The sequence below is a fragment of the Mauremys mutica genome, chromosome 3 (genome assembly GCF_020497125.1).
Source record: "Mauremys mutica isolate MM-2020 ecotype Southern chromosome 3, ASM2049712v1, whole genome shotgun sequence".
NCBI lineage: Eukaryota > Metazoa > Chordata > Testudines > Geoemydidae > Mauremys > Mauremys mutica.
The window spans coordinates 34796534-34824044 of record NC_059074.1 but is presented as its reverse complement, the minus strand read 5'-3'; the positions used below and the strand labels follow the sequence as shown (position 1 = coordinate 34824044).

Below are 27511 nucleotides of genomic sequence, written 5' to 3'. Positions count from 1 at the left end.
TGAGTGATGTAGCTGGATCAGCCTAAGTATAGGTGTAGACCAGACCACAGTTTTTCATTTTCATGCATAACTAACTTTCTCACACTTGCATACACACACCCCTCCCCATCTCTCTCATATACACATAATATCTCTCTCACACACACTCATCATTTGTGTATCTTCTAGCCTGCATAGCACACTTAGGTTAGCTGGAACAGAGAGCCCTCTTTCCCAATTATTATTCTTTAGCACAATTAATTCAGTATTTCCTAGTGTAATGTTAATTGTATGCAACAAATGTACTGAGACAGGTGTTACGACATTTTTTGAAATATTCTATATTATTTGAAAGAGGTACTGATTTCATTCCTTTTGTAACACATTTTGTTACCCTTTTAGTGTTGGTAATTTCATTTTTGTTTACACTCCTTCCAACCGGAAGTTTGGGGAAGTGCAACATGGTCTGAGTAAGGATCTTGTAGAATTGGGTGCTCCGGGATGTCCAAAGCCCACTGAAATCAATTAGTCTTTCTATTGACTTCAGTTAGCTTTGAACTGGGCCTTAGGTGAGCAATAAATGACTACATGTTCCTCTTTATACTCCCACAGATCTCCTGTAAGAGAGAAATATTTGACAGGATTTTATCAAAAGTCATTTGCTTCAACTATCAGGACCTATTCTAATGTGGTAGAGTAGAACAGACTGACTTCAAAAAATGACACATACCTCTACATCGATATAACACTGTCCTCGGGAGCCAAAAAATCTTACTGCGCTATATCAAACTTGCTTTGATCCGCCGGAGCGCGCAGCCCTGCCCCCCCGAGCGCTGCTTTACCGTGTTATATCCGAATTCGTGTTATATCAGGTGGCGTTATAATGGGGTAGAGGTGTATATGAAGGAGAGAGCATAGTCCATTCTGCCCAGAAGATTGCAGGCCTAAATTTCTCAAAGTAGTCTAAATTAAACTGTGTGGAGATCCAGAAATCAAACCTTGCTGCATTTTATTCTTGAAACTGATTAAAAACAGATTATTTTTTTCTTCCGTCCCTTGAACTGATGTTTTGGGGTTTTTGTGGATGGGAGAAATGTTTGTGCTGCCTAAAAAGCCCAAGGTCCCATTATACTTCACGAATGACTGTCATTTTGTGGGATTACCCACAAGAGAAACACAAAGCATTTTGCAAAATTCCAGCTTAAAATTGTCAGGGCAGAAGGCCATGGTTTAGCAATTTTTTTTTTAATACTTCACTAAGTGTTAGTGTGTTCATTTTTAAGTGCAGTAGAACTGTGCATAGTTGTAGGGCCAAGTGAATGATACCTGAATAAGAAAAGAATAGGGTTAGGATTTTCTAATACACATTTAAAAGCCCAAATGACTTTTGAAGTTTTCATTTTCATTGGTTCTGTTATGAGCCAGCAGGGTGCACTCTGTGAACACAATATTAAACCAAGTAAAAATAAAAAGTAAAAACCAAGTATGCCTTTGTCAATATTTGATATAAATACAGATGAATAAATCTCACTGAAAGCTCATACTCTTAAAGCAGAGGTTCTAGCCTTAATTTGAATAAGGAGTGGCACAGAATTAATTGCAATGATGTAATAGCTAAAAATAACAAAGTAATGATGGACATTGCCAGCTTGTACTGCAGCCACTCTCTCTTTTTGTATATTAGTGTTCTTTGGTTGTGAAGAATAGACCACCCTTTTCAGAAAGGCACCAACTGAAACAAGAAATCACTACATTCTTTCAGGAAACTGAAGTAGGTATAGAGAGAAGTTTGGTGTCCACAGACAGCAGAAGAAAGATGTAAGCCTGGTCTACACTAGGCGTTTAAACCGGTTTTAGGAGCGTAAAACCGATTTAACGCCACAACCGTCCACACTAGGAGGCACCATATATCGATTTTAATGGCTCTTTAAACCAGTTTCTGTACTCCTCCCTAACGAGAGGAGTAACGCTAGTATCGGTATTAAAAAATCGGATTAGGGTTAGTGTGGACGCTGATCGACGGCATTGGCCTCCGGGAGCTATCCCACAGTGCACCAGTGACCGCTCTGGACAGCATTCTGAACTCAGATGCACTGGCCAGGTAGACAGGAAAAGCCCCGCGAACTTTTGAAATTCATTTCCTGCTTCCCCAGCGTGTAGATCTCATCAGCACAGGTGACCACGCACAGCTCATCAGCACAGTTAACAATGCAGTCTCCTGAGAATCGTAAAAGAGCCCCAGCATGGACTGCACGGGAGGTACTGGATCTGATCGCTATCTGGGGAGAGGATTCAGTGCTAACAGAACTGCGTTCCAAAAGACGAAATGAAAAAGTATTTGAAAGAATTTCTAAGGCTATGACAGATAAAGGCCACAGCCGGGACTCAGTGCAGTGCAGAGTGAAAGTTAAGGAGCTCAGACAAGGCTACCAGAAAACCAAAGAAGCAAACGGAAGGTCCGGGGCAGGTCGAAAAACATGCCGCTTCTATGCTGAGCTGCATGCAATTTTAGGGAGCTGCGCCACAAGTACCCCACCCCTGATCGTGGATTCCGAGGTGGGGGTTGTAATCTCTGCCATGGCTGAGGATTATGCAGACGGGGAAGATGAAGATGAAGAAGAGGAGGAAGACCTAGCAGAGAGCACACAGCACTCCGTGAGCCCCAGCAGCCAGGAGCTTTTTATCACCCTGACGGAATTACCGTCCTCCCAGCCCTCACAAGCCACTATCCCAGACAATGATGCCATGGAAGGGAGCTCTGGTGAGTGTACCTTTGCAAATAGCAAACATTGTTTTTTAAGCAAGCCTTTTTTAATGATTGATTTGCCCTGAGGACTTGGGATGCATTCGCAGACAGTATAGTTACTTAGAAAAGTTTAACATGTCCGGGGATTGAGAGGAAATCCTCCAGGGACATCTCAATGAAGCGCTCCTGTAGGTACTCCAGAAGCCTTTGCAGAAGGTTTCTGGGCAAGGCAGCCTTGTTCCGCCCACCGTGGTAGGACACTTTACCACGCCATGCATGTAGCAAGTAATCAGGTATCATTGCGTGGCAAAGCATAGCAGCGTATGGTCCCGGTGACTGCTGGCATTCAAGAAGCATCCGTTCTTTATCTTGTTCTGTTATCCTCAGCAAAGTGATATCGTTCAGGATAACCTGGTTAAAAATCAGGAATTTAAGTAAGGGGGGTGGCCATTTTTCTACTGGGTTCGTGGACTGCATCAGCTTAAAAAAAAAACTTTCCTGCACGTAGCGAAGCGGGGGGAGGGGAGGAGTGAAATGCTGATGATCTTTTCTGTGTTTGGTCACCGGCGATCTTCCCCAAGGTACCAGACACGCAGTGGGGGGGGTGGGGGGGGTGGGAAGGTTGTTGATTAGCAGGGAGCTAGCGTGGTATTAGCCATGCGTTGGGGGGGAGGGGTAAATCACTACAGAAGCCGAAAGACAGTGGCTTACCATGGCCGCATGCAAGCTGAATTCTGATGCCTGGACCTGTGTCTGTGAGATCTGTAACTCCAGAGCTGCAGGCACTCACTATTAAGATGAAAAATGCGACCTTGTAGGGAAATCACATGTGCTAGGTGAATACTGCTGTTCACTGTGAAAGAGTATAACCATTGTTCTGTAAAATGTATCTTTCTAAATATTTATCTCCCTCATGCAGCTGCAAATTTTTCAACCATCCCTCCTCCATCCCAAAGGCTAGCACAGATAAGGCGGAGGAAAAAGAAGACGCGAGATGAGATGTTCTCGGATATTATGGAAGTTACACGCAATGAAAGAGCTCATCTGAATGAGTGGAAGGACGTGGTTTCAAATTACAGGAAAGAGGCCAGTGAACGTGAGGACAGGAGGGATGAACGTGAGGACAGGAGGGACAACCGAGATGAGAGGTGGCGGCAGGAAGACCGGCAGGAAAATCAGCGGTGGCGGCAGGAAGATCAGCGGTGGCGGGATGCAACTCTGGGGCTGCTGCGTGATCAAACTGACATGCTCCGGCGTCTTGTGGAGCTTCAGGAACGGCAGCAGGATCAAAGAGTGCCGCTGCAGCCCCTGTATAACCACCCTCAACCCTCACCATGTTCCACATCCTCCTCACCCAGACGTGTAAGAACGCGTGGGGGGAGGCTCCGTGCACCCGCCCACTCCACCCCCGTGGACAGCCCAACCAGAAGGATGTCGTTACTGTGAATTTTTTTTTAATGGCCTTCTCCATCCCTCCTATCCTCCTCCCAAACCACACCCTTACTTCTCTCCCTCTTTTTATAATGAATCAATAAAGAATTCATGCTTTTTAAATGAGAGTGACTTTATTTGCATAAGTAAGCTGTACTCGAAGGGGGTGGGGGAGTTGCTTACAGGGACTGAGTCAATCAAGGGGGTTGGGTGTTCATCAACAAACACAGCAGTCACACTGTACCCTGGCCATTGATGAAGCTCGTTTTCAAAGCTTCTCTGATGCGCACCGCTTCCTGGTGTGCTCTTCTAATCTCCCTGGTGTCTGGCTGCGCGTAATCAGCGGCCAGGTGATTTGCCTCAGCCTCCCACCCCGCCATAAAGGTCTCCCCCTTACTCTCACAGAGATTGTGGAGAATACAGCAAGCAGTAATAACATAGGGGACATTGGTTTGGCTGAGGTCTGAGCGAGTCAGTAATGTGCGCCAGCGCGCCTTTAAACGGCCAAATGCACATTCCACCACCATTCTGCACTTGCTCAGCCTGTAATTGAACAGATCCTGACCACTGTCCAGGCTGCCTGTGTATGGCTTCATGAGCCATGGCATCAAGGGGTAGGCTGGGTCCCCCAGGATAACGACAGGCATTTCAACATCCCCAACTGTTATTTTCTCGTCTGGGAAGTAATTCCCTTGCTGCAGCCGTTTAAACAGAGTAGTGCTTCTGAAGACGCGAGCGTCATGAACCCTCCCTGGCCATCCCACGTGGATGTTTGTGAAACGTCCCTTGTGATCTACCAGTGCTTGCAGCACCATTGAAAAGTACCCCTTGCGGTTTACGTACTGGGTGCCCTGGCGCTGCGGTGCCAAGATAGGGATATGGGTTCCATCTATCGCCCCCCCACAGTTAGGGAATCCCATTGCAGCAAAGCCATCCACTATGGCCTGCACGTTTCCCAGAGTCACAACCTTTCGTAGCAGCAGCTTAGTGATTGCTTTGGCTACTTGCATCACAGCAGCCCCCACAGTAGATTTTCCAACTCCAAATTGATTCCCGACTGACCGGTAGCTGTCTGGCGTTGCAAGCTTCCACAGGGCTATTGCCACTCGCTTCTCTACTGTGAGGGCTGCTCTCATCTTGGTATTATGGCGTGTCAGGGCAGGGGCAAGCAAGTCACAAAGTTCCATGAAAGTGCCCTTACGCATGCGAAAGTTTCGCAGCCACTGGGAATCGTCCCACACCTGCAACACAATGCGGTCCCACCAGTCAGTGCTTGTTTCCCGGGCCCAAAATCGGCGTTCAATGGATAGAATCTGCCCCATTACTATCAGGATCTCCAAAGCGCAGGGGCCCGCGGTTTGAGAGAATTCTGTGTCTACGTCCTCATCACTGTCATCGCCGCGCTGCCGTATCCGCCTCCTCCTCGCCTCGGATTGAAGGTCCTGGTTCACTGCACGAGAGTGCGCGAGGTGTTTAAAACATTCACGATTGCGGTATGGAGCTGAGCAGGGTCCATGCTTGCTGTGCTATGGCGTCTGCACAGTTCACCAAGCAAAAAAAGGCGCGAAACGGTTGTCTGCGGCTCAGGGAGGGAGGGGTGAGGCTGTACCCAGAACCACCCGCGACAATGATTTTTGCCCCATCAGGCACTGGGATCTCAACCCGGAAATGCCAAGGGGTGGGGGAGGCTGCGGGAACTATGGGATAGCTACGGGATAGCTACCCACAGTGCAATGCTCCAGAAATCGACGCTAGCCTCGGACCATGGACGCACACCACCGATTTAATGTGTTTAGTGTGGCCGCGTGCACTTGATTTTATAAAATCTGTTTTACAAAACCGGTTTATGCAAATTCGGAATAGTCCCGTAGTGTAGACGTACCCGTAGATAAAAAAGAGGTCTTTTCTACCTGATGGCCTATTCAAAGGGCACTGAACTAGTGCCAGATCTGAAAAAGCAGTTGGTCCAAAACAGTTTATGCATTGGCAAGTGCCTATATCGCAGAATTGACAGATCTCATAACTTACAACAGAGAAATTATTCTCTTTTGCCTTCTCACCCACCCACCATCCCCAGCTTCGGTAGCTATGGTTCTAAATACAGATGTTCCGCAAAGACAATGCAACTGTTAAAATAATAATTTTCTCTCCATTTAGCAGTCACAACATGAAATTTGGCTGAGCAGTCAAGCTACTGTGGGTACCTGCTGTGAGTCCTTCTGCTTCGATTTTACTAGATCTATTTATACATCTTCCAGTGCTGGTGTCTCTTCTCCCAAAAATAGTCTATCTGAACAAGACAGACAGAGGAATAAACAAAAGAAAATGTTAGTTTCTTTCTTTTTCTCATGTCCTGAAGTTGTGTATCAAAATCTTGTCAATACCAACATCAAGTTGTAACTTTTCTTAAATGTGCATTAATAATCTTTGGTGCTGCAATGTCCATGTACATGTCATGTGGGGACTGGCAAATGTTCAGCATCCCAATAGTGGTGAGGAAGTTTCTGGATCTTATTAGGTGAAACCTGTTTGGGACCCCTGTGAAGAACAAGTTGTGCTTCTCTTTGGCTAAGGACTCCCTTCTTCCTTTGCATGATCTTCTTTGACAGATCTCTCAAGTATTCTATGTTTCATGGGACACTGCTTTCAGTGGTGCAGTGTGTCTCACCATCCTACCATTGCACTGCTTTCATATATACCATCACCTGCTGCCCAGCTGATGACTTCTCTTCCCATTGCCTGCACAGCCAGCTATACCCAAATGGTAGAGGATGGCATATAGACAGAATGTGCCTACTCAAACTCGTCTGCAGCTTGTTTGGTGCCAGATGTGACTCTTGCTCTTTCTCTCCCACTCCCCCATCTGAGAGATGTGCTGCAGGACAGATGGACAGCTGCTGTCTCTGGACCAGTAACTTGTAGAAGATGCAGGACTTCTGGGGCTATGCTGAAGTTTTCTACTGCTTGAAGCAATTAAAAGCAGACAGGTAAGTAGACACTGGACAAAATAGAATGAGAGATAGGGAAAGAGCAATGGAGAGATAAAATTGGGGGAAAGAAATTATACCCCCTACTGTACCATTGATTTCAAATTTCAGTGATCAGAACTGTCACACTTTTTGGGGGGTCTTTGCTATGCCAGTTTCCAATGTCTCCCTGAAACCAGGAGTCTGCAAGGCAGAGTAGGGAGGCCTTGTCATGAAGTAAACTGTGAGTGGGTTACAACAGACCAATATAGAGATGGGCACGGCCACTGGCTATGCAAAGCTGGCCTAGAACAGTGGCTCTCAAACATTTATTGCTGTTGCTGCAGAAATTCCCAGTAGCTGCAGTTTTGACAGTTAAAATATTATACTAGGGATAGTCTAGTCACTTGGTTACTTGGAAGTGCCAAGTAAATAAAATAATAAACCTTTTCAATGTAAAGAGTAATATGTACTATTAATAATACCACAAAAGTTACATAGTTATTACTAAGTACATCAATTAAAAAAAGTTTGTAACAAAATTTCTCATGTCAAGCTCTGGAGTTCGTCATTGCACTGTATCATTACTAAGGGCTATATCATGAAACAATTGATTGTCTGGTTGAACAGAAAGCACTGAAGGTTTGACGAATTCACCATCTGAAAATGGTTTGCAGTGCTGCCAATGCAATAACTTGCCTTAAGTGTTGTTAGACGTAATTCATCCTTTCAGGAAGCAAAGTCCTTCAGTTTCTTTAGCTGTTGAACTATTTCACTTCTGGGTTTCTGCAAGAGCTTTCTTATGGAGAAAATTGTCACCATAGTTTTTCTCTACTTCTGGTTCATGAGTTTTATAATGACCCTGCGTGCCATACAATTTCATCTCACAAAGTTCTGTTTTACATATAGTACAAATTGCAATGGTTTTGGATGAACTGATTCCAACAAAACTCAATACTTTTCTTCCCTCTCACTATTATATACCCTCTTTTCATTGCATTAGTCATGGCTCCCCTAGCAGAAAGTGGTACCAACAAACCAGAGTTACTGTTGTTATCAGGGGCAGCTCCAGGCCCCAGCACGCCAAGCGCGTGCTTGGGGCGGCAAGCCGTGGGGGGCGCTCTGCCGGTCGCCGCGAGGGTGGCAGGCAGGCTGCCTTCGGCGGCATACCTCCGGAGGGTCCGCTGGTCCCACGGCTTCGGCGGACCTCCTGCAGGCTACCGCCACATTCGCGGGACTGGAGACCTCCCGCAGGCAAGCCGTCGAAGGCAGCCTGCCTGCCATGCTTGGGGTGGCAAAATGCCTAGAGCCGCCCCTGGTTGTTACTCGTAGTGGGTTCAATATAAGCTGGTTGCTTCTGTGCTTCCTTTTTAGCAAACAAGTTTTGTATATCCACAGTACCAGTTGGAACCTTTGGGCTCGCTTCTGCTTCCCACACACTCTGGCTGCTCCTTGGACCTGTCCCCGCCCTTGTGCTCCAGCTCTGGCTGGCTGTATCCCTGCGGTAGCAGCAGCTGCGGCTCCCTACTGGGCCCCTACGGTCACTGCAGCACCTGCATTCCCTGGCCAATGCTGCCAGCCTGAGAGATGTTTGGGATTCAGCCCCCCAGCAGCAGCACCATGCAACCTGTCCAGGTTCTGCCTGGCTCCTCCCCCTGCAAGCTGATTAGCCCAGAGCCAGCCAGGTGGCCCTTGATTAGTGACACTCCCCTCCTCTAATGGGAGGCAAGCTGGGAAACGGAACTCTGGCCAATCAGAGCCCTGCCACTGCCCCCTTGTCAATCAAGGCAAAAGGGGTGGGGAGAGAGGACAGGTTCCCTCTCACAGCCAGAGGCAGGAGTCGTGCTACACTATAATGAAACACAGCCAGGCCCAGCTTGGGCTTGAGCTGCTGCTGTTGCTGCAGGGAGCAGAGCCAGTGGCCACGGCAGGGATTTTGGGCAGGGGCCTCTGGGACTCCAAAAGTCATGGTGGCTGCACCTGAAGTCCTTGAGGGCTGCGCTTGAGAATCACTGGCCTAGAGACAGAGACTTCCAGCCTATTAATGGCCAAAGTGCATCCTAGGAACGACAACCGAGAAAGTGGGTTTGTACCAATGCCAATGACACCATCACCTGTGCAAACATCCTGAACCCTTCTCAGTCTGGCTCCAGGCTAGTGAATGGAACTAAAGCAGCTCTGGTTGCAGGGTAACCGTTTCATGGTAACAGATAGAGATGTAACAATGATTCTGATACTATGCTATCTACTGGTCACATTGATTGCTCACCCACATGGGGCTGCTAACCAGCCTACTTGTCCTGGCAGGAGTCAATGGAGTTTGGGAAGATTCCTTCATTCAGTCCTTTCTAATTGCTCCCAAAATGTCTGGAAGGTGGTGCTGTGTCTCCTCGCCAGCGGCTAGAACTGCAGAGTCCATTAGGGGTCAGTTACTACATTAGTCTCTGTACATCTATGTACAACCATTGGGGGAGATACTCAGTTGACAGTGGCAGTTATGCAACAATATGATGAAGACATGCAGCTGTATCCTTTTTATCCAGTGCAGACACTTCTGTCTCAGGAATAAAACTGGGGAGAGGGGAGTGCATGGACCAAAAAGCACTGGTGGTTCTTCAAGTGGTTGTTCATGTCCATTCAAAGTAGGTGTGTGCGCGCTGCGTGCACGCCAGCCAGAAGATTTTTCCTAGCAGCGTCTGTAGGGTCGGCCCGGGCGCCCCCTGGAGTGGCGCCACCGCGGCGCTCTATAAAGGGGCCCGCCGACCCTCCACCACCTCAGTTCCTTCTTACCGCCGGTGACGGCTAGCTGGAACTTCTCTTGCGGTAGCAAGTCGGCAGTGTCCTATCCTTACCGTTTAGTGTATAAAGTTGTATGATAGTTAGTGAGTAGTCCTCTGTATATAGTTCTTAGTTGTTGGGGGGTCCCCCCCCGAGTTTTTGTTGCCCACTGGGGCACGCCCGGGTCCCCCGGGTTCAAACTTTGCAAGGATTGCGGGAAATTCATGCCCAAGAGTGACCCACACTCTGTGTGATTAAGGTGCCTCGGAGAGAGCCACCAAAAGGACCGGTGCTCTATCTGTAGAGGCTTCCGCCCGCGAACTCTTAAGGACAGGGCTCAAAGACTTAGAGTCCTCCTGATGGAGGCGGCCCTACAGCCACCCTCGGACCCGGAACCAGCCGAGGCGGTGCCCAGCACGTCGTCTTCGGTGCGGAGCGCCCGACACCGGCATCAGGACTTAGGGCCCAGCCCAAGTCGTCAAAGACCCGGCACCGGACGGAGTCGGGTCTAAGGAAGTCGGCCTCAGTGCGGCACCGCTCGCCTTCGCCGGTGCCCGCCAAGAGGAGGAAGCCGGTGAGGGACAGGTCACCCCACCAGGATCCGAGGCCGACGCCGTCCGTGACCATGGGTGGACAGGTTGGGCTACAGCCCTCAGCGGTTCCATCGACTCCTGCACCGCAGAGAGGGTGGTTGAGTCTGGACCAGCCTAATTCTCTGGACCTCAGCGGAGACCTATGCCCCCCTGCGACCCCGGAGGCGTTCGAGGCGGCCTCAGGTCTGATGGGACTCTCGGCGCCGGTCTCGCCGCACCTCAGGGAGTTGCCCACGGTGGTCTGTCCCCCCGTGCAGTCTAGGGGCAAACCAGCCATGCTGTCGCCTCCCTCCCTGCACCACGCCATGAGGACGGCACCGGACCAGGCGAGAGGCCCGCCTCCGCACCACTCTCCATCGGCACCAGGTGCCGCTCCCCCCAGGTCCTCATACTCAGAGACCTCAGACTCAGAGGCGGACTCCTATCGCTCCAGCCGGTCGCGGAGCAGGAGGTCGGAGTCGGGGGCGAGACGCCACCGTTATCCACAGTGGCAGTAACAATGGTAGCCGCCATCGCAGTGGCTGTTTTGGACTCCCTGGGCCTACCACCAGTTGGTAGGCCAGGCGTTCGGCCTGCGATCAAGATCGGCATCGGTGTCCTCGACTGCGGTGGCCCCGGCGCAGCTGCTTCCTCCACTGGCACCGTCACCGAGCACAGGTGTGCCATTCTCAAGCACAGCACCCCCTAGCGGGGCAGTGGCACCGGCGACGGCTTCAGGTCTGGCTCTGCAAGAACTGCATGATACGCCAAGCCGCTTGCTGGTGACCCCGGTACCAGTCGTGGTGCCGCATTTAGACGCAGAACTGGCACCGCAACCACGGTACTGTGTGCCGCAGGACCCTGAGGGACTGCACACACCGCAGGAAGGACCGCTCCAGGTACTCTCCTCGTTGTCCTCCCCGGATGAAGCGGTCTCGGGCACGGCTGCGGCACCGGCCCTAGAGGACACTCGTATCTTCCAGCAATTGCTCCGCAGAGCGGCGCAGAGCCTCGCGATCCAGGCGGAGGAAATCGAGGTGGACGTGGACCCTGTTGTGGACATCCTGACTCCCACGGGGCCATCCAGGGTGGCCCTCCCGCTGATAAAGTCTATAGTGGATACGTCCCGCACCCTATGGCAAACTCCAGCCTCGTTGGCCCCTACCGCCAAGAGGTTTGAGCAGTGCTATTTTGTCCCCTCGAAGGGGCACGGGCACCTGTACACCCCCCACCCCCCGGACTCCCTGGTAGTGGATGCGGCCAACCAGCGGGAGCGTCAGGGGTTTCAGGGGTCAACGCCAAAGAGCAGGGATGCGAAAAGACTCAAGCTCTTTGGCCAAAAGGTGTACTCCACAGGGGGCCTCCAACTCCGCATTGCCAACCAACAGGCGGTTGTAAGCCGATATGGTCACAACACGTGTTCAGCCATGTCGAAGTTTGCGGAGCTCCTTCCCCAGGACTCGAGGCCAGAGTTTTCGGCCCTAGTGGAGGAGGGCAAACTGATTTCTCGAGCCTCCCTCCAGGCCGCCTTAGACGTGGCGGACTCAGCCTCGTGCACCCTGGCCACGGGCCTGGTCATGAGGCGGGGAGCCTGGCTCCAGGTCTCGGGCCTGCCCTATGAGGTCCAGCAGACAATTCAAGACCTCCCCTTCGAGGGGCAAATGCTATTTTCTGAAAAGACAGACAAATGTCTGCATAGCCTAAAGGACTCGAGGGCCACGCTTCGCTCGCTAGGCCTGCATACCCCTGCAACCCAGCGCAGACAGTTTAGGCCGCAGGCGGCCCCCCGCCCATACCAGCTACAGACTCGCCAGGAGCCGGGTCGCAGGCGGGGCAGAAATGGCAGGAGGCGTCCCCAACGCCACCCCTCCGGCCAGGCGTCGAGGCCATCATCGGGGCCTAGACCCCCTATTTGATGGTACGGTCGAGGGAGACCTACCAATCGAGACTCTGGATCCTTCCACCCCTACCTTTGGGTCACGTCTGTCCCCCTTCTACCATGCCTGGTCCCGCATCACGTTGGACAAATGGGTGCTCCGCACGGTAGAGAGGGGATATTCTATCCAGTTCTCCTCCCTCCCGCCCCACCAACCCCCCTCCCCGTCCCTCTTCAGGGACCCATCTCACGAGCAACTTCTAACTCAAGAGGTGAAGTCCCTCACGGAGGCAGGGGCGGTGGAGGAAGTCCCACGGGAGCTCAGGGGAAAAGGCTTCTACTCCCAGTATTTCCTCATACCGAAGGTGAAAGGGGGCCTAAGGCCCATCTTAGACCTGCGATGGGTGAACAAGTTTATCCGGAAACTCAAGTTCTGCATGGTCTCCTTGTCCTCGATCATCCCCTCCCTGGATCCAGGAGATTGGTATGCCGCCCTCGACTTAAAGGACGCCTATTTCCACATTGCCATAATTCCTTGACACTGTCGGTACCTCAGGTTCGTCGTGGCCGATGCCCATCTGCAGTTCACGGTGCTCCCGTTCGGCCTGTTGGCCACTCCTAGGGTCTTCACGAAGTGCATGGCAGTCGTGGCCGCCTTCCTCCGCAGGCGGGGCATTCAGGTGTTTCCCTACCTGGACGACTGGCTCAAAAAAGGTCGTTCCATGGGGCAGGTAGAGATACAGGTGTCGTTCATCAGGCGGACCTTTCTCGATCTCGGCCTCCTCTTAAACAAAGCCAAGTCGACCCTGTCTCCGACACAACGGATAGAGTTCATAGGCGCTGTTCTGGACTCCACTCAAGCCAAAGTGTATCTACCGGAATCCAGGTTCCGTGCGATTTCCGAGCTCATCCTGGGTCTGCGCTGCGCCCCGGTAACCACGGCGCGAGTATGCCTCCGGCTGTTGGGCCACACGGTGGCGTGCACCTATGTGGTGGCCCACGCCAGACTCCGGCTCCGCCCGCTACAGTCCTGGTTAGCGACAGTTTACCGCCCGGCCAGGGACCCCCTGGACTTGGTGGTGTCCATTCCCAGTTTGTTGCTCAGCTCGCTGCGGTGGTGGCTCGACCCGCGGGAAGTATGCAAGGGTGTCCCCTTCGCTGCCCCACAGCCCTCCCTCTCCCTGGTGACGGATGCCTCAGATTGAGGTTGGGGAGTGCACCTGGGTCACCTCAGGACTCAGGGCTTGTGGTCGCCGGAGGACCTCGAGTTGCATATCAATGTCAGGGAGCTGAGGGCGGTCCGCCTGGCTTGTCTGACCTTCCGGTCCCACCTGGCCGACAGATGTGTTTTGGTCCTCTCGGACAACACGGCAACAGTTTTCTATATCAACAAACAGAGGGGTGCGTGCTCCTCTCCCCTGTGCAAGGAAGCCCTCGCGCTGTGGGATTTCTGCTTTCTCAATGCCACCCACCTGACGGCATTCTACCTCCCGGGGGAGCAGAATGGTCTGGCAGACACCCTCAGCCGCTCGTTCCGGGGTCACGAATGGTCTCTTTGGGGGGATGTGGTGCGCTCAATTTTCCAGCTCTGGGGCTTTCCCCGGTTAGACCTGTTTGCTTCGAGGGAGAACAGGAAGTGCCGACGGTTCTGCTCCCTCCTGGGCCACAGCCGGGGGTCTCTGTTGGATGCCTTCCTGCAGTCCTGGGTGGTCGGTCTGCTCTACGCCTTCCCTCCGTTTCCCCTGATACACAGGGTGCTCCTGAAATTCACAGGGACCACGTGAGGGTAATCCTGATAGCCCCGGCGTGGCCGCGCCAGCATTGGTACATGTCTCTCCTGCATATGTCAGTTCAGGCACCCCTGACATTGCCCCTGCTTCTGGACCTGATCACGCAGGACCGGGGCTCCTTCCGCCATCCGAACCTCGAATCCCTTCACCTCACAGCCTGGATGCTCCATGGCTGAACCCAGCGGAGTTGCAGTGCTCCCAGCAGGTTAAGCAGGTGCTGCTGGGTAGCAGGAAACCATCCACTAGGGCTATCTACCTGGCAAAATGGAAGCGCTTCTCCATATGGTCGGGTCAGCGAGGTAATGACCTGCTGGGGGTCCCAATCCCAATTGTCCTAGACTATTTGCTTCACCTAAGACATCTGCGCCTCTCCCTTTCCTCCATTCGCGTTCACTTGGCGGCTATATCCGCCTTCCACCCCGGGGAAGGTGGTGCCTCGGTGTTTGTGAACCCGCTGGTTGGGCGTTTCCTTAAGGGTATAGACAGGCTCTTCCCGCATGTTCGTCCGCCGACCCCTGCCTGGGACCTGAATCTGGTCCTCTCCGTCCTCTCAGGGCCTCCCTTTGAGCCTCTGGTTTTGTGCTCCCTGCTATACCTGTCATGCAAGACCGCCTTCCTGGTGGTGATCACCTCAGCCAGAAGGGTGTCGGAGCTTCGGGCGCTAACATCTGAGCCCCCGTACACTGTCTTCTACAAGGACAAAGTCCACCTTAGACCTCACCCGGCCTTTCTACCTAAGGTCGTATCCCATTTCCACATGGGCCAAGATATATTTCTCCTGGTGTTTTATCCGAAGCCACACTCCTCCAGCGAGGAGCGGAGGCTCCATTCCCTGGATTTCCGCTGGGCCTTGGCTTTTTACATAGAGTGTACCAAGCCCTTCAGACGCTCGGCTCAGCTCTTCGTTGCAGTGGCAGAGAGGATGAAGGGTCTCCCGGTCTCCTCTCAGCGTATCTCTTCGTGGATTGCATCCAAAGAAGTGGGTATTCACCCATGAAAGCTCATGCTGCAAAACATCTGTTAGTCTATAAGGTGCCACAGGATTCTTTGCTGCTTCTACAGAACCAGACTAACACGGCTACCCCTCTGATACTCTTCGTGGATTGCGACCTGCATCCGGGAATGCTACCGTATAGCTAAGACCCCTGTCCCTCCGGTCACGGCCCACTCCACTAGGGCGCAGGCCTCCTCTGCGGCGTTCCTGGCTCAGGTCCCGACTAGAGATATGTAGAGCGGCCATGTGGTCCTCCATTCACACATTCTCGGCTCACTACGCCATCACGCAACAGGCGAGGGATGACGCAGCCTTCGGTTGTGCAGTCCTCCAGTCAGCAGTGATCTCCGACCCCTCCTCCTAAAGTTAGGCTTGTGAGTCACCTACTTTGAATGGACATGAACAACCACTCGAAGAAGAAAAAACGGTTACCCACCTTTTAGTAACTGTTGTTCTTCGAGATGTGTTGTTCATGTCCATTCCAACACCCACCCTCCTACCCCTCTGTCGGAGAGCCAGCAAGAAGGAACTGAGGGGGTGGAGGGTTGGCGGGCCCCTTTATAGGGCACCGCGGTGGCGCCACTCCAGGGGGCGCCCGGGCCGACCCTACGGACGCTGCTAGGGAAAATCTTCCGGCTGGCGTGCGCACACCTACTTTGAATGGACATGAAGAGCACATCTTGAAGAACAACAGTTACTAAAAGGTGGGTAACCGTTTTTTTAAATTAAAGCCAGGAAAGACTGAATCATAGATTATTAGGGTTGGAAGGGACCTCAGGAGATCATCTAGTCCAAACCCCTGTTCAAAGCAGGACCAATCCCCAAATGTCCTTCTCAAGGATTGAGCTCACAACCCTGGGTTTAGCAGGCCAATGCTCAAACCACTGAGCTGAACTGGTAGTAATAATAATACCCACTTTTTTTTCTCAGTAGATCTCAAAGTGCTTTACAAACAGAGGTAAGTATCATTCTGCCACCTGTGGCTAGGAAGAAGCTTGTTTCACCCTTTTGGGTGAAGATCTGGCCATACTAATTTATGCATTTTTCCCCTTTGATTGGACATACTGCAACATTCTCTACCTCTTCTCACACAAGAAACTCACAAAGATGCTGTAGCTAGTCCACAAGGCATTGGCCTATCTTATAAGTGTAGTGAGCTGAGAACTGTCTGCACCTCTCCCAGCATTCATTGTATTTTTAAAGCCTGTAAATCACTTTATATCCTGCAGTGAGAATCACCTGGCATCCCTAGTCAATGGAATTGATGTCACTATAGTCCCAGTTTGACCAGCAGTCATCTTCCATAATCATTAGGCTGAATCAGGTGAGTTGCCACTGATGCCCCAGTTTAACTCTACATTGTTATAGGGCCTTTCATTGCAAGACTCTTTACAAATTGTGTCCAGAGAATACTATGGAACTGCAGAAGACTTGGGGATAGAAGGTAGAATCATAGAATCTCAGGGTTGGAAGGGACCTCAGGAGGTCATCTAGTCCAACCCCCTGCTCAAAGCAGGACCAAACCCAAGTAAATCGTCCCAGCCAGGGCTTTGTCAAGCCTGACCTTAAAAACCTCTAAGGAAGGAGATTCCACCACCTCCCTAGGTAACCCATTCCAGTTCTTCACCACCCTACTAGTGAAAAAGTTTTTCCTAATGTCCAACCTAAACCTCCCCCTCTGCAACTTGAGACCATTACTCCTTGTTCTGTCATCTTCTACCACTGAGAACAGTCTAGATCCATCCTCTTTGGAACCCCCTTTCAGGTAGTTGAAAGCAGCTATCAAATCCCCCCTCAGTCTTCTCTTCTGCAGGCTAAACAATCCCAGTTCCCTCAGCCTCTCCTCATAAGTCATGTGCTCCAGCCCCCTAACCATTTTTGTTGCCCTCTGCTGGACATAAGAACAACATAAGAACATAAGAAAGGCCGTACCAGGTCAGACCAAAGGTCCATCTAGCCCAGTATCTGTCTAATGACAGTGGCCAATGCCAGGTGCCCCTGAGGGAGTGAACCTAACAGGCAATGATCAAGTGATCTCTTTCCTGCCATCCATCTCCATCCTCTGACGAACAGAGGCTAGGGACACCATTCTTACCCATCCTGGCTAATAGCCATTTATGGACTTAGCCACCATGAATTTATCCAGTCCCCTTTTAAACATTGTTATAGTCCTAGCCTTCACAACCTCCTCAGGTAAGGAGTTCCACAAGTTGACTGTGCGCTGCGTGAAGAAGAACTTCCTTTTATTTGTTTTAAACCTGCTGCCTATTAATTTCATTTGGTGACCCCTAGTTCTTGTATTATGGGAATAAGTAAATAACTTTTCCTTATCCACTTTCTCAACATCACTCATGATTTTATATACCTCTATCATGTCCCCCCTTAGTCTTCTCTTTTCCAAACTGAAGAGTCCTAGCCTCTTTAATCTTTCCTCATATGGGACCCTCTCTAAACCCCTAATCATTTTAGTTGCTCTTTTCTGAACCTTTTCTAGTGCTAGAATATCTTTTTTGAGGTGAGGAGACCACATCTGTACACAGTTTTCGAGATGTGGGCGTACCATGGATTTATATAAGGGCAATAATATATTCTCAGTCTTATTCTCTATCCCCTTTTTAATGATTCCTAACATCCTGTTTGCTTTTTTGACCACCTCTGCACACTGCGTGGACATCTTCAGAGAACTATCCACGATAACTCCAAGATCTTTTTCCTGACTCGTAGCTAAATTAGCCCCCATCATGTTGTATGTATAGTTGGGGTTATTTTTTCCAATGTGCATTACTTTACATTTATCCACATTAAATTTCATTTGCCATTTTGTTGCCCAATCACTTAGTTTTGTGAGATCTTTTTGAAGTTCTTCACAATCTGCTTTGGTCTTAACTATCTTGAGTAGTTTAGTATCATCTGCAAACTTTGCCACCTCACTGTTTACCCCTTTCTCCAGATCATTTATGAATAAATTGAATAGGATTGGTCCTAGGACTGACCCTTGGGGAACACCACTAGTTACCCCTCTCCATTCTGAGAATTTACCATTAATTCCTACCCTTTGTTCCCTGTCCTTTAACCAGTTCTCAATCCATGAAAGGACCTTTCCTTTTGTCCCATGTCCCATGACAGCTTAATTTACGTAAGAGCCTTTGGTGAGGGACCTTGTCAAAGGCTTTCTGGAAATCTAAGTACACTATGTCCACCGGATCCCCCTTGTCCACATGTTTGACCCCTTCAAAGAACTCTAATAGATTAGTAAGACACGATTTCCCTTTACAGAAACCATGTTGACTATTGCTCAAGAGTTTGTTTTTCTATGTGTCTGACAATTTTATTCTTTACTATTGTTTCAACTAATTTGCCCGGTACCGACGTTAGACTTACCGGTCTGTAATTGCCGGGATCACCCCTAAAGCCCTTTTTAAATATTGGCGTTACATTAGCTAACTTCCAGTCATTGGGTACCGAAGCCGATTTAAAGGACAGGTTACAAACCTTAGTTAATAGTTCCGCAACTTCACATTTGAGTTCTTTCAGAACTCTTGGGTGAATGCCATCTGGTCCCGGTGACTTGTTAATGTTGAGTTTATCAATTAATTCCAAAACCTCCTCTAGTAATACTTCAATCTGTGACAGTTCCTCAGATTTGTCACCTACAAAAGCCAGCTCAGGTTTGGGAATCTCCCTAACATCCTCAGCCGTGAAGACTGAAGCAAAGAATCCATTTAGTTTCTCCGCAATGACTTTATCATCTTTAAGCGCTCCTTTTGTATTTTCATCGTCAAGGGGCCCCACTGGTTGTTTAGCAGGCTTCCTGCTTCTGATGTACTTAAAAAACATTTTGTTATTACCTTTGGAGTTTTTGGCTAGCCGTTCTTCAAACTCCTCTTTGGCTTTTCTTATTACACTCTTGCACTTAAGTTGGCAGTGTTTGTGCTCCTTTCTATTTGCCTCACTAGGATTTGACTTCCACTTTTTAAAGGAAGTCTTTTTATCTCTCACTGCTTCTTTTACATGGTTGTTAAGCCACGGTGGCTCTTTTTTAGTTCTTTTACTGTTTTTCTTAATTTGGGGTATACATTGAAGTTGGGCCTCTATTATGGTGTCTTTAAAAAGGGCCCACGCAACTTGCAGGGATTTCACTTTAGTCACTGTACCTTTTAACTTTTGTCTAACTAACCCCCTCATTTTTGTATAGTTCCCCCTTTTGAAATTAAAGGCCACAGTGTTGGGCAGTTGAGATGTTCTTCCCACCACAGGGATGTTGAATGCTATTGTATTATGGTCACTATTTCCAAGCGGTCCTGCTATAGTTACCTCTTGGACCAGCTCCTGCGCTCCACTCAGGATTAAATCTAGAGTCGCCTTTCCCCTTGTGGGTTCCCGTACCAGCTGCTCCATGAAGCAGTCATTTAAAGTATCGAGAAATTTTATCTCTGCATTTCGTCCTGAAGTGAAATGTTCCCAGTCAATATGGGGATAATTGAAATCCCCCACTATTATTGGGTTCTTAATTTTGATAGCCTCTCTAATTTCCCTTAGCATTTCATCATCACTATTACTGTCCTGGTCAGGTGGTCGATAATAGATCCCTACTGTTATATTTTTACTAGAGCATGAAATTTCTATCCATAGAGACTCTATGGAACCTGTGGATTCGCTTAAGATTTTTACTTCATTTGAATCTACACTTTCTTTAACATATAGTGCCACTCCTCCCCCTGCACGGCCTGTTCTGACCTTCCGATATATTTTGTACCCCGGAATGATTGTGTCCCATTGATTGCTCTCAGTCCACCAGGTTTCCGTGATGCCTATTATATCTATATCCTCCTTTATCACAAGGCACTCTAGTTCACCCATCTTATTATTTAGACTTCTGGCATTTGTGTACAAGCACTTTAAAAACTTGTCCCTGTTTATTAGCCTGCCTTTTTCTGATGTGCCAGATTCTTTTTTATGTGACTGTTTATCATCTGATCCGGCCCATACATTATACTTCTCATTCCTCTGCTCCTGACTATAACCTGGAGATTCTCTATCATCAGACTCTCCCCTAAGAGAAGTCTGTGTCCGATCCACACGCTCCTCTGCAGCAGTCGGCTTTCCCCCATCTCCTAGTTTAAAAACTGCTCTACAACCTTTTTAATGTTTAGTGCCAGCAGTCTGGTTCCACTTTGGTTTAGGTGGAGCCCATCTCTCCTGTATAGGCTCCTCCCATCCCAGAAGTTTCCCCAGTTCCTAATGAACGTGAACCCCTCCTCTCTACACCATCGTCTCATCCACGAATTGAGACTCTGAAGCTCTGCCTGCCTACCTGGCCCTGCGCGTGGAACTGGGAGCATTTCTGAAAATGCCACCATAGAGGTCCTGGATTTCAGTCTCTTCCCTAGCAGCCTAAATTTGGCTTCCAGGACATCTCTCCTACCCTTCCCTATGTCATTGGTACCTACATGTACCACGACCACCGGTGTTGTGTATTTGGTTGTCATGGTTTTGTTGCTATGGCAACTGAGTTAGATTATTATGGGTTAGCTCAACCGGTTTTAACCGGCTGAGGAGCTCTCTGTATATATGTAAATAAAATGGAGGTTTTGGTTAGCTGCCTGCTCTCTGGCCTCAAGTGATTGTTTCCTACACCGACTGCCCCAAGGATATAACACTGGCGACGAGGGTGAGACTCCGGTGCTGCTCCAGTAACAGAAGGAAGTAGAAGTCAAGGTAAAGACCAAACAAAGAAAAAAAGCTGCTTGTTTGCACTGACTGTGAAAGTGAAACTAAAAATCATGGCTACTCTGACCAGGCCCCTGGAGCCTTTTGATGAGAATACAGAGCAGTGGCATGTGTATACTGAGCGTTTTGAGCTTTTTGGTATTGCAAATGACATTACAGAAGCGAAGAAGGTGCCAATATTCTTAACTGTTGTAGGGGCTAAAACCTACTCTCTGCTACGCAGCTTACTACACCCTGTTAAGCCTGAGACTAAATCTTACAGTGACATTGTGGAAATCCTGGGGTCTCATTTCTCCCCAAAACCACTGGTAATTGTTGAAAGATATAGGTTCCACAAAAGAGACCAAAAGGAAGATGAAACAGTTGTACAATTTGTAGCCATTTTAAAAAAGCTAGCAGAACACTGTGAATTTAAAGAAATGTTACATGATGCCCTGCGTGACAGGTTAGTGTGTGGCCTGTACAGTGAAGCAGACCTGGAGCGCCTGGTCACCAATGGAGTCCTAATACCAGTTACCCATAGCTCATGGGCCACTCCTATCGTTCCAATCGTGAAGAAAGATGGCTCTCTCCGGATTTGCGGTGATTTTAAAGTCACTGTCAACCCAGTGTTGTGTGCAGAGCAATACCCGCTTCCCCGCATCGATGACCTCTTCGCAGGCCTGGCTGGGGGACAAAAGTTCAGTAAGATTGATCTGAGTCAAGCATATTTACAGATGCACGTCGATGAAAAGTCCCAAGAGCTGTTGACTATTGTGACTCATAAGGGGCTTTATCGATACTGTCGTCTACCCTTCGGAATAACATCTGCTCCCGCCCTGTTCCAGAGGGCTATGGACCAGATCTTGTGTGGCTTGTCAGGAGTTCAGTGCTATCTGGATGATATCCTGGTCACTGGAAGAAATGAAGAGGATCACTTAAAGAATTTAGAGGCTACCCTACAAAGACTGGAAGAGTATGGCCTACGAGTTCGCAAAGACAAGTGTGAATTCTTCAAGCCCTCTGTTGAATATTTGGGACACATCATTGATTCTGCAGGTCTTCATAAGGCCCCTGCAAAAGTTAAAGCTATTGTGGAGGCTCCCCCACCTCGAAATGTAAGCCAGCTGCGCTCGTTTCTAGGACTACGGAACTATTATTGAAAGTTCATCTCACAGTTAGCCACACTGCTAAAACCACTTCATGAGCTCCTTGGGCAGAACAAGGCCTGGAAGTGGACTGAAGCCTGTGATGTTGCGTTTAACAAAGCTAAGGATGCATTGCTAAATTCTGAAGTTCTAACGCACTTTGATCCATCCTTACCACTGCAATTGGCCTGCGATGCCTCCCCTTATGGAGTGGGAGCAGTCGTGTCACATATTATGCCTTCAGGAGAAGAGAGACCTATTGCTTTTGCTTCACGCACTCTAAGCAAAGCAGAAACTAACTACGCCCAAATCGAACGTGAGGCATTAGGAATTGTTTTTGGAATTCGGAAGTTTCATCAGTACCTGTTTGGGCGAAAATTTACTCTTCTCACAGACCATCGACCTCTGACATCAATTTTTGGACCTTACACAGGCATTCCCCCATTAGCTGCTAGTCGTATGCAACGTTGGGCATTGTTACTTTCAGCACACACATATGAAATCAAATATCGGAAATCCACTCTACACGGCAATGCAGATGGCCTCTCAAGGTTGCCTTTGCCGGTCAAACACCAAGATAGTGCCCACAAGGAAATCTTCTACTTTGAACAGGTAGAGAATACACCCATCACTGCTACTCAGATAAAGAAGGCAACTCGCGTTGACCCAGTATTGTCCCACGTTATGGACCTGGTGATGCATGGAACATCTCGACAAACCTCTCCGGTCTCATCCGACCTTGTTCCCTACATGTCCAAGCGGACGGAGTTATCGGTCCAATCTGGTTGTTTGTTGTGGGGGAGACGTGTCATTATTCCACCACCACTGAGATCACAGATGTTAGAACAGCTACATTCTGGTCACTGTGGAATAGTGCGCATGAAGGAAATTGCACGAAGCTATTTTTGGTGGCCTGGACTGGACAGCGCTATTGAAGAGAAGGCAAAAGCTTGTATGTCATGTCAGGGTGTGAGGAATGCACCCCAGTGGGCACCCCTACACCCATGGGACTGGCCTGAAAACCCGTGGCAACGTATTCACGTTGACTTTGCTGGCCCCCTTGAAGGAAGCATGTTCTTGGTGGCAATAGATGCCCATTCTAAATGGCCAGAAGTCTCTATAATGCAGTCCACTTCTGCAGAGAGTACTATCCAAAAACTACGAGGACTCTTTAGTCATTTTGGTCTGCCAGAACAACTTGTGAGCGACAACGGACCGCAGTTCGTTTCTCAGGAGTTTCAAAATTTTATGAAAGCAAATGGGATACACCACATCACATCAGCACCATATCATCCGTCCACCAACGGATTAGCTGAAAGATTTGTGCAGACAATGAAAAACGCTTTGAAATCAGCAAGGGGACAACACTCCATTCAAAAGCGTCTGGATACCTTTTTACTTTCCTACAGAAACACACCTCATGCTACGACCCACGCATCTCCGGCCTTTCTAATGATGGGACGACAGCTGCGCACTTGCTTTGATCTGCTGAAACCTTCTGAACCCCGACAAATTGTGCAACATCAGCAGCAATATCAAGTCATCAGACGGGCACCCAGAGCAAAAGACCGAACCTTTAGCCCGGGACAGCCAGTTTTGGCTCGGAATTATACTTCCAGAGCTAAATGGGTTCCGGCCACAGTCATCACTCAAACAGGACCTGTTTCCTACACAGTCCGGACTGCAGAGAATCTTACCTGGCGGCGACATGTAGATCAGCTGTTGCCAGGTCATGCCAGTCCTCAGGACCCATCTGCAGTTGAGGGGTCTGACTTCACCTCTTCTGGTGAGGGATCGAATCACGAGTCACCTGTTTCTGACTGTTCTCCTCCATTACTGCCGGCGGCTGAGATACCCCTTTGCCCAGCACGAGCTGATACCACCTCCTCACCTGTTCGTGCTGCGGACCCTGAGCCCCTAGTGCTTTCGGGTGCAATAACACCAGTAGTTCGCCGTAACGGCTCCTCCCCAGCACTACACATAAGTCTATCTAGATGCCTCGAGAGATCCGCAACCTTCGCACCAGGCAGGCAAGTCACCATACGGTTCTCCCGGTCATCACAGACCCAGCTATCTATATTTCTAATAATCGAATCTCCCATTACTAACACCTGCCTTTTCCTAGAAACTGGACTCTCTCCAATTTATCCACATCCTTCTTGTAGTGTGGGGCCCAAAACTGGACACAGTACTCCAAATGAGGCCTCACCAGTGCTGAATAGAGGGGAATGATCACATCCCTCCATCTGCTGGAAATGCCCCTACTTATACAACCCAAAATGCCATTAGCCTTCTTGGCAACAAGGGCACACTGTTGACTCATATTCAGCTTTTCGTCCACTGTAACCCCTAGGTCCCTTTCTGCAGAACTGCTGCCCAGCCATTCGGTCCCTAGTCTGTAGCAGTGCATGGGATTCTTCCGTCCTAAGTGCAGGACTCTGCACTTGTCCTTGTTGAACCTCATCATATTTCTTTTGGCCCAATCCTCTAATTTGTCTAGGTCCCTCTGTATCCTATCCCTACCCTCCAGCGTATCAACCACTCCTCCCAGTTTAGTGTCATCTGCAAACTTGCTAAGGGTGCAGTCCACACCATCCTCCAGATCATTAATGAAGATATTGAACAAAACCGGCCCCAGCACCGACCCTTGGGGCACTCCACTTGATACCGGCTGCCAACTAGACATGGAACCATTGATCACTACCAGTTGAGCCCGACCATCTAGACAGTTTTCTATCCACCTTACCGTCCATTCATCCAGCCCATACTTCTTTAACTTGCTGGCAAGAATACTGTGGGAGACTGTATCAAAAGCTTTGCTAAAGTCCAGAAATAGCACATCCACTGCTTTCCCCTCATCCACAGAACCGGTTATCTCATCATAGAAGGCAATTAGGTTAGTCAGGCATGACTTGCCGTTGGTGAATCCATGCTGACTGTTCCTGATCACTTTCCCCTCCTTTAAGTGGTTCAAAATTGATTCCTTGAGGACCTGTTCCATGATTTTTCCAAGGACTGAGGTGAGACTGACTGGCCTGTAGTTCCCTGGATCTTCCTTCTTCCCTTTTTTAAAGATGGGCACTACATTAGCTTTTTTCCAGTCATCCGGGACCTCCCCCGATTGCCATGATTTTTCAAAGATAATGGCCAATGGCTCTGCAATCTCATCAGCCAACTCCTTTAGCACCCTCGGATGCAGCGCATCCGGCCCCATGGACTTGTGCTCGTCCAGCTTTTCTAAATAGTCCCGAACTACTTCTTTCTCCACAGAGAGCTGGTCACCTCCTCCCCATACCGTGCTGCAGAGTGCAGCTGTCTGGGAGCTGACCTTGTCTGTGAAGACAGAGGCAAAAAAAGCATTGAGTACACTAGCTTTCTCCACATCCTCTGTCACTAGGTTCCCTCCCTCATTCAGCAAGGGGCCCACACTTTCCTTGACTTTCTTCTTGTTGCTAACATACCTGAAGAAACCCTTCTTGTTACTCCTAACATCTCCGGCTAGCTGCAACTCCAAGCGTGATTTGGCCTTCCTAATTTCACTCCTGCATGCCTGAGCAATACTTTTATACTCCTCCCTGGTTATTTGTCCAATCTGCCACTTCTTGTAAGCTGTTTTTTTGTGTTTAAGACGAGCAAGGATTTCACTGTTAAGCCAAGCTGGTCGCCTGCCATATTTACCTTTCTTCCTACACATCGGGATGGTTTGTTCCTGCAACCTCAATAAGGATTCTTTAAAACACAGCCAGCTTTACTCGACTCCTTTCCCAGTCATGTTATTCTCCCAGGGGACCTTGCCCATCAGTTCCCTGAGGGAGTCGAAGTCTGCTTTTCTGAAGTCCAGGGTCTCTGTTCTACTGCTCTCCTTTCTTCCTTGTGGTACAGTCAGCTGATGTGCTGCACATTGCACAGCAGTGTTCAGGGAGGGGAAGCAGCACCATGGGAGCAAACCCCTCTTCTATACAGAAAGTATCACTGTCAGGGCCGTCCCTAGAAGGGGTGCAGGGCCTGGGACATAGGTGCTGAGTTTCTAATCTGCTGGGGGGGTGTGCTCCCCCTGGGCTCTGCCCAGGCCCTGTCCCCACTCAACCCCTTCCCCAAAGGCCCTAACCCCACTCTGCTTCTTCCCCACCACGCCTCTCCCCGGCCAGTTCCCTCCCCTGAGCTCACTGCATCCTCGCTCCTCCTCCCTGCCCCCAGCGCCTTCTGAGCCCATGAAATATCTGATCCGTGGCAGGTGGTAGGCACTGAAAGGGAGGGGGGCGCTGATTGGCAGGGCCTGCCGGCGGGCAGAAAACACTGGGGGGAGTGGGTGGTTCTGGTAGGGGCTGCCGGTGGCCATTGCTCACCTCCTCACCCCCCTGCCGCTTGCCTCCCTGCCCACATCCTGACCCCATTCACACTCCCGCCTCACCTCCCCGCCTGCCTCCTCATGATTTTATCGAAGTGCCGGGCCCCCCAAAGCGTGGGCCCTAGTCGCCCTGATTTGCCGTATCCAAGGGATGGCTCTGATCACGGTCTCTTTAAAGTCCATAAACAGCAGCCAGCACTTGAGGGCCTGAATCTCAATTGCCCCTTTGGCCCCATTATGCTGCTTATAAAAGGGCTGTAAAGCAGGCTGGTCTCCTCACTGAGTAACACTCCCTTCTTGGTACTCCCCCAATGATGTAGAGCCACTGCAGCCCCCAGCATAGGGGGTGTACAAGGGTGTGTCTGGAGGACACTGTGTTCTGGCTAGTCTCAGTGACTGCAATGGCCCATGGGGCAGATTTCAACAGAGTAGAAATCAGAGCAGTTTCTAAAGGTGGGAGTGTTTACCAAACCTCACTTCATGGCAACAGAAACAGCCATAGAAAGATTAAATAAGCAACATTTCCCAATTAATTTGTTTAACCAGCAAGATTTTTGAACATAGGCCCTCACGCAGGCTAGCTGCTAAATTGATCATCTCTTGGGAAAATGTAAAAGGTGGTTTTTGTGGTTTATTTTACTAAAATTGAGTTTTCTTGTCATTTTAAACAGAACAAAACAAGCTCTTGAGTGAGACACAATGCCTTTCTGATTTCCTTTCATACATGGTGTCATGGCAACAGGAAGAATTCAAAACTAATCATAATCCAGACAAGATGGCCTCTACTTACATTAAATGTTGGTTTTATCCTTGCCTTGTGATTTTATTTGTGCCAAAACAAGATCAATGGAATTCTTTGCTGCTAAGGATTTTGTTTTCCAGTGGGTAAGTCTTTTGGTCACGAATTTGAGCATGCAGCAAGCTGTCAATGGAAATTATGATTTAGAATAAGTAAGATTTTAAAAAAAGACATAAGACAAAACAAGATTAAAAAGGAAAAGCAAGAAAAAGCAAGAAATGATGAAAATAAACTAATCTTGTTAAACTTTAGTAAACTCTGTAGGTGAAACCAAAATATATGCTCTTTAGCAGGAAAAGCACAAATGACAGCTAATGACAGTTTACCTAAGAGATTATTTTTGTATGCATACATAACATTAGAACATGTTTCAGT

General features: G+C 49.2%; 1 long non-coding RNA gene across 1 annotated transcript; it reads left to right on the top strand.

Moving 5' to 3' along the window:
• The first annotated feature begins 9396 nt into the window (after nt 1–9396).
• On the top strand, nt 9397–27120 carry LOC123365928. The gene is made up of 3 exons (XR_006577830.1): nt 9397–9546; nt 16362–16456; nt 27009–27120. It is a non-coding gene; the product is annotated as an uncharacterized LOC123365928 (long non-coding RNA).
• Nucleotides 27121–27511: the final 391 nt, after the last annotated feature.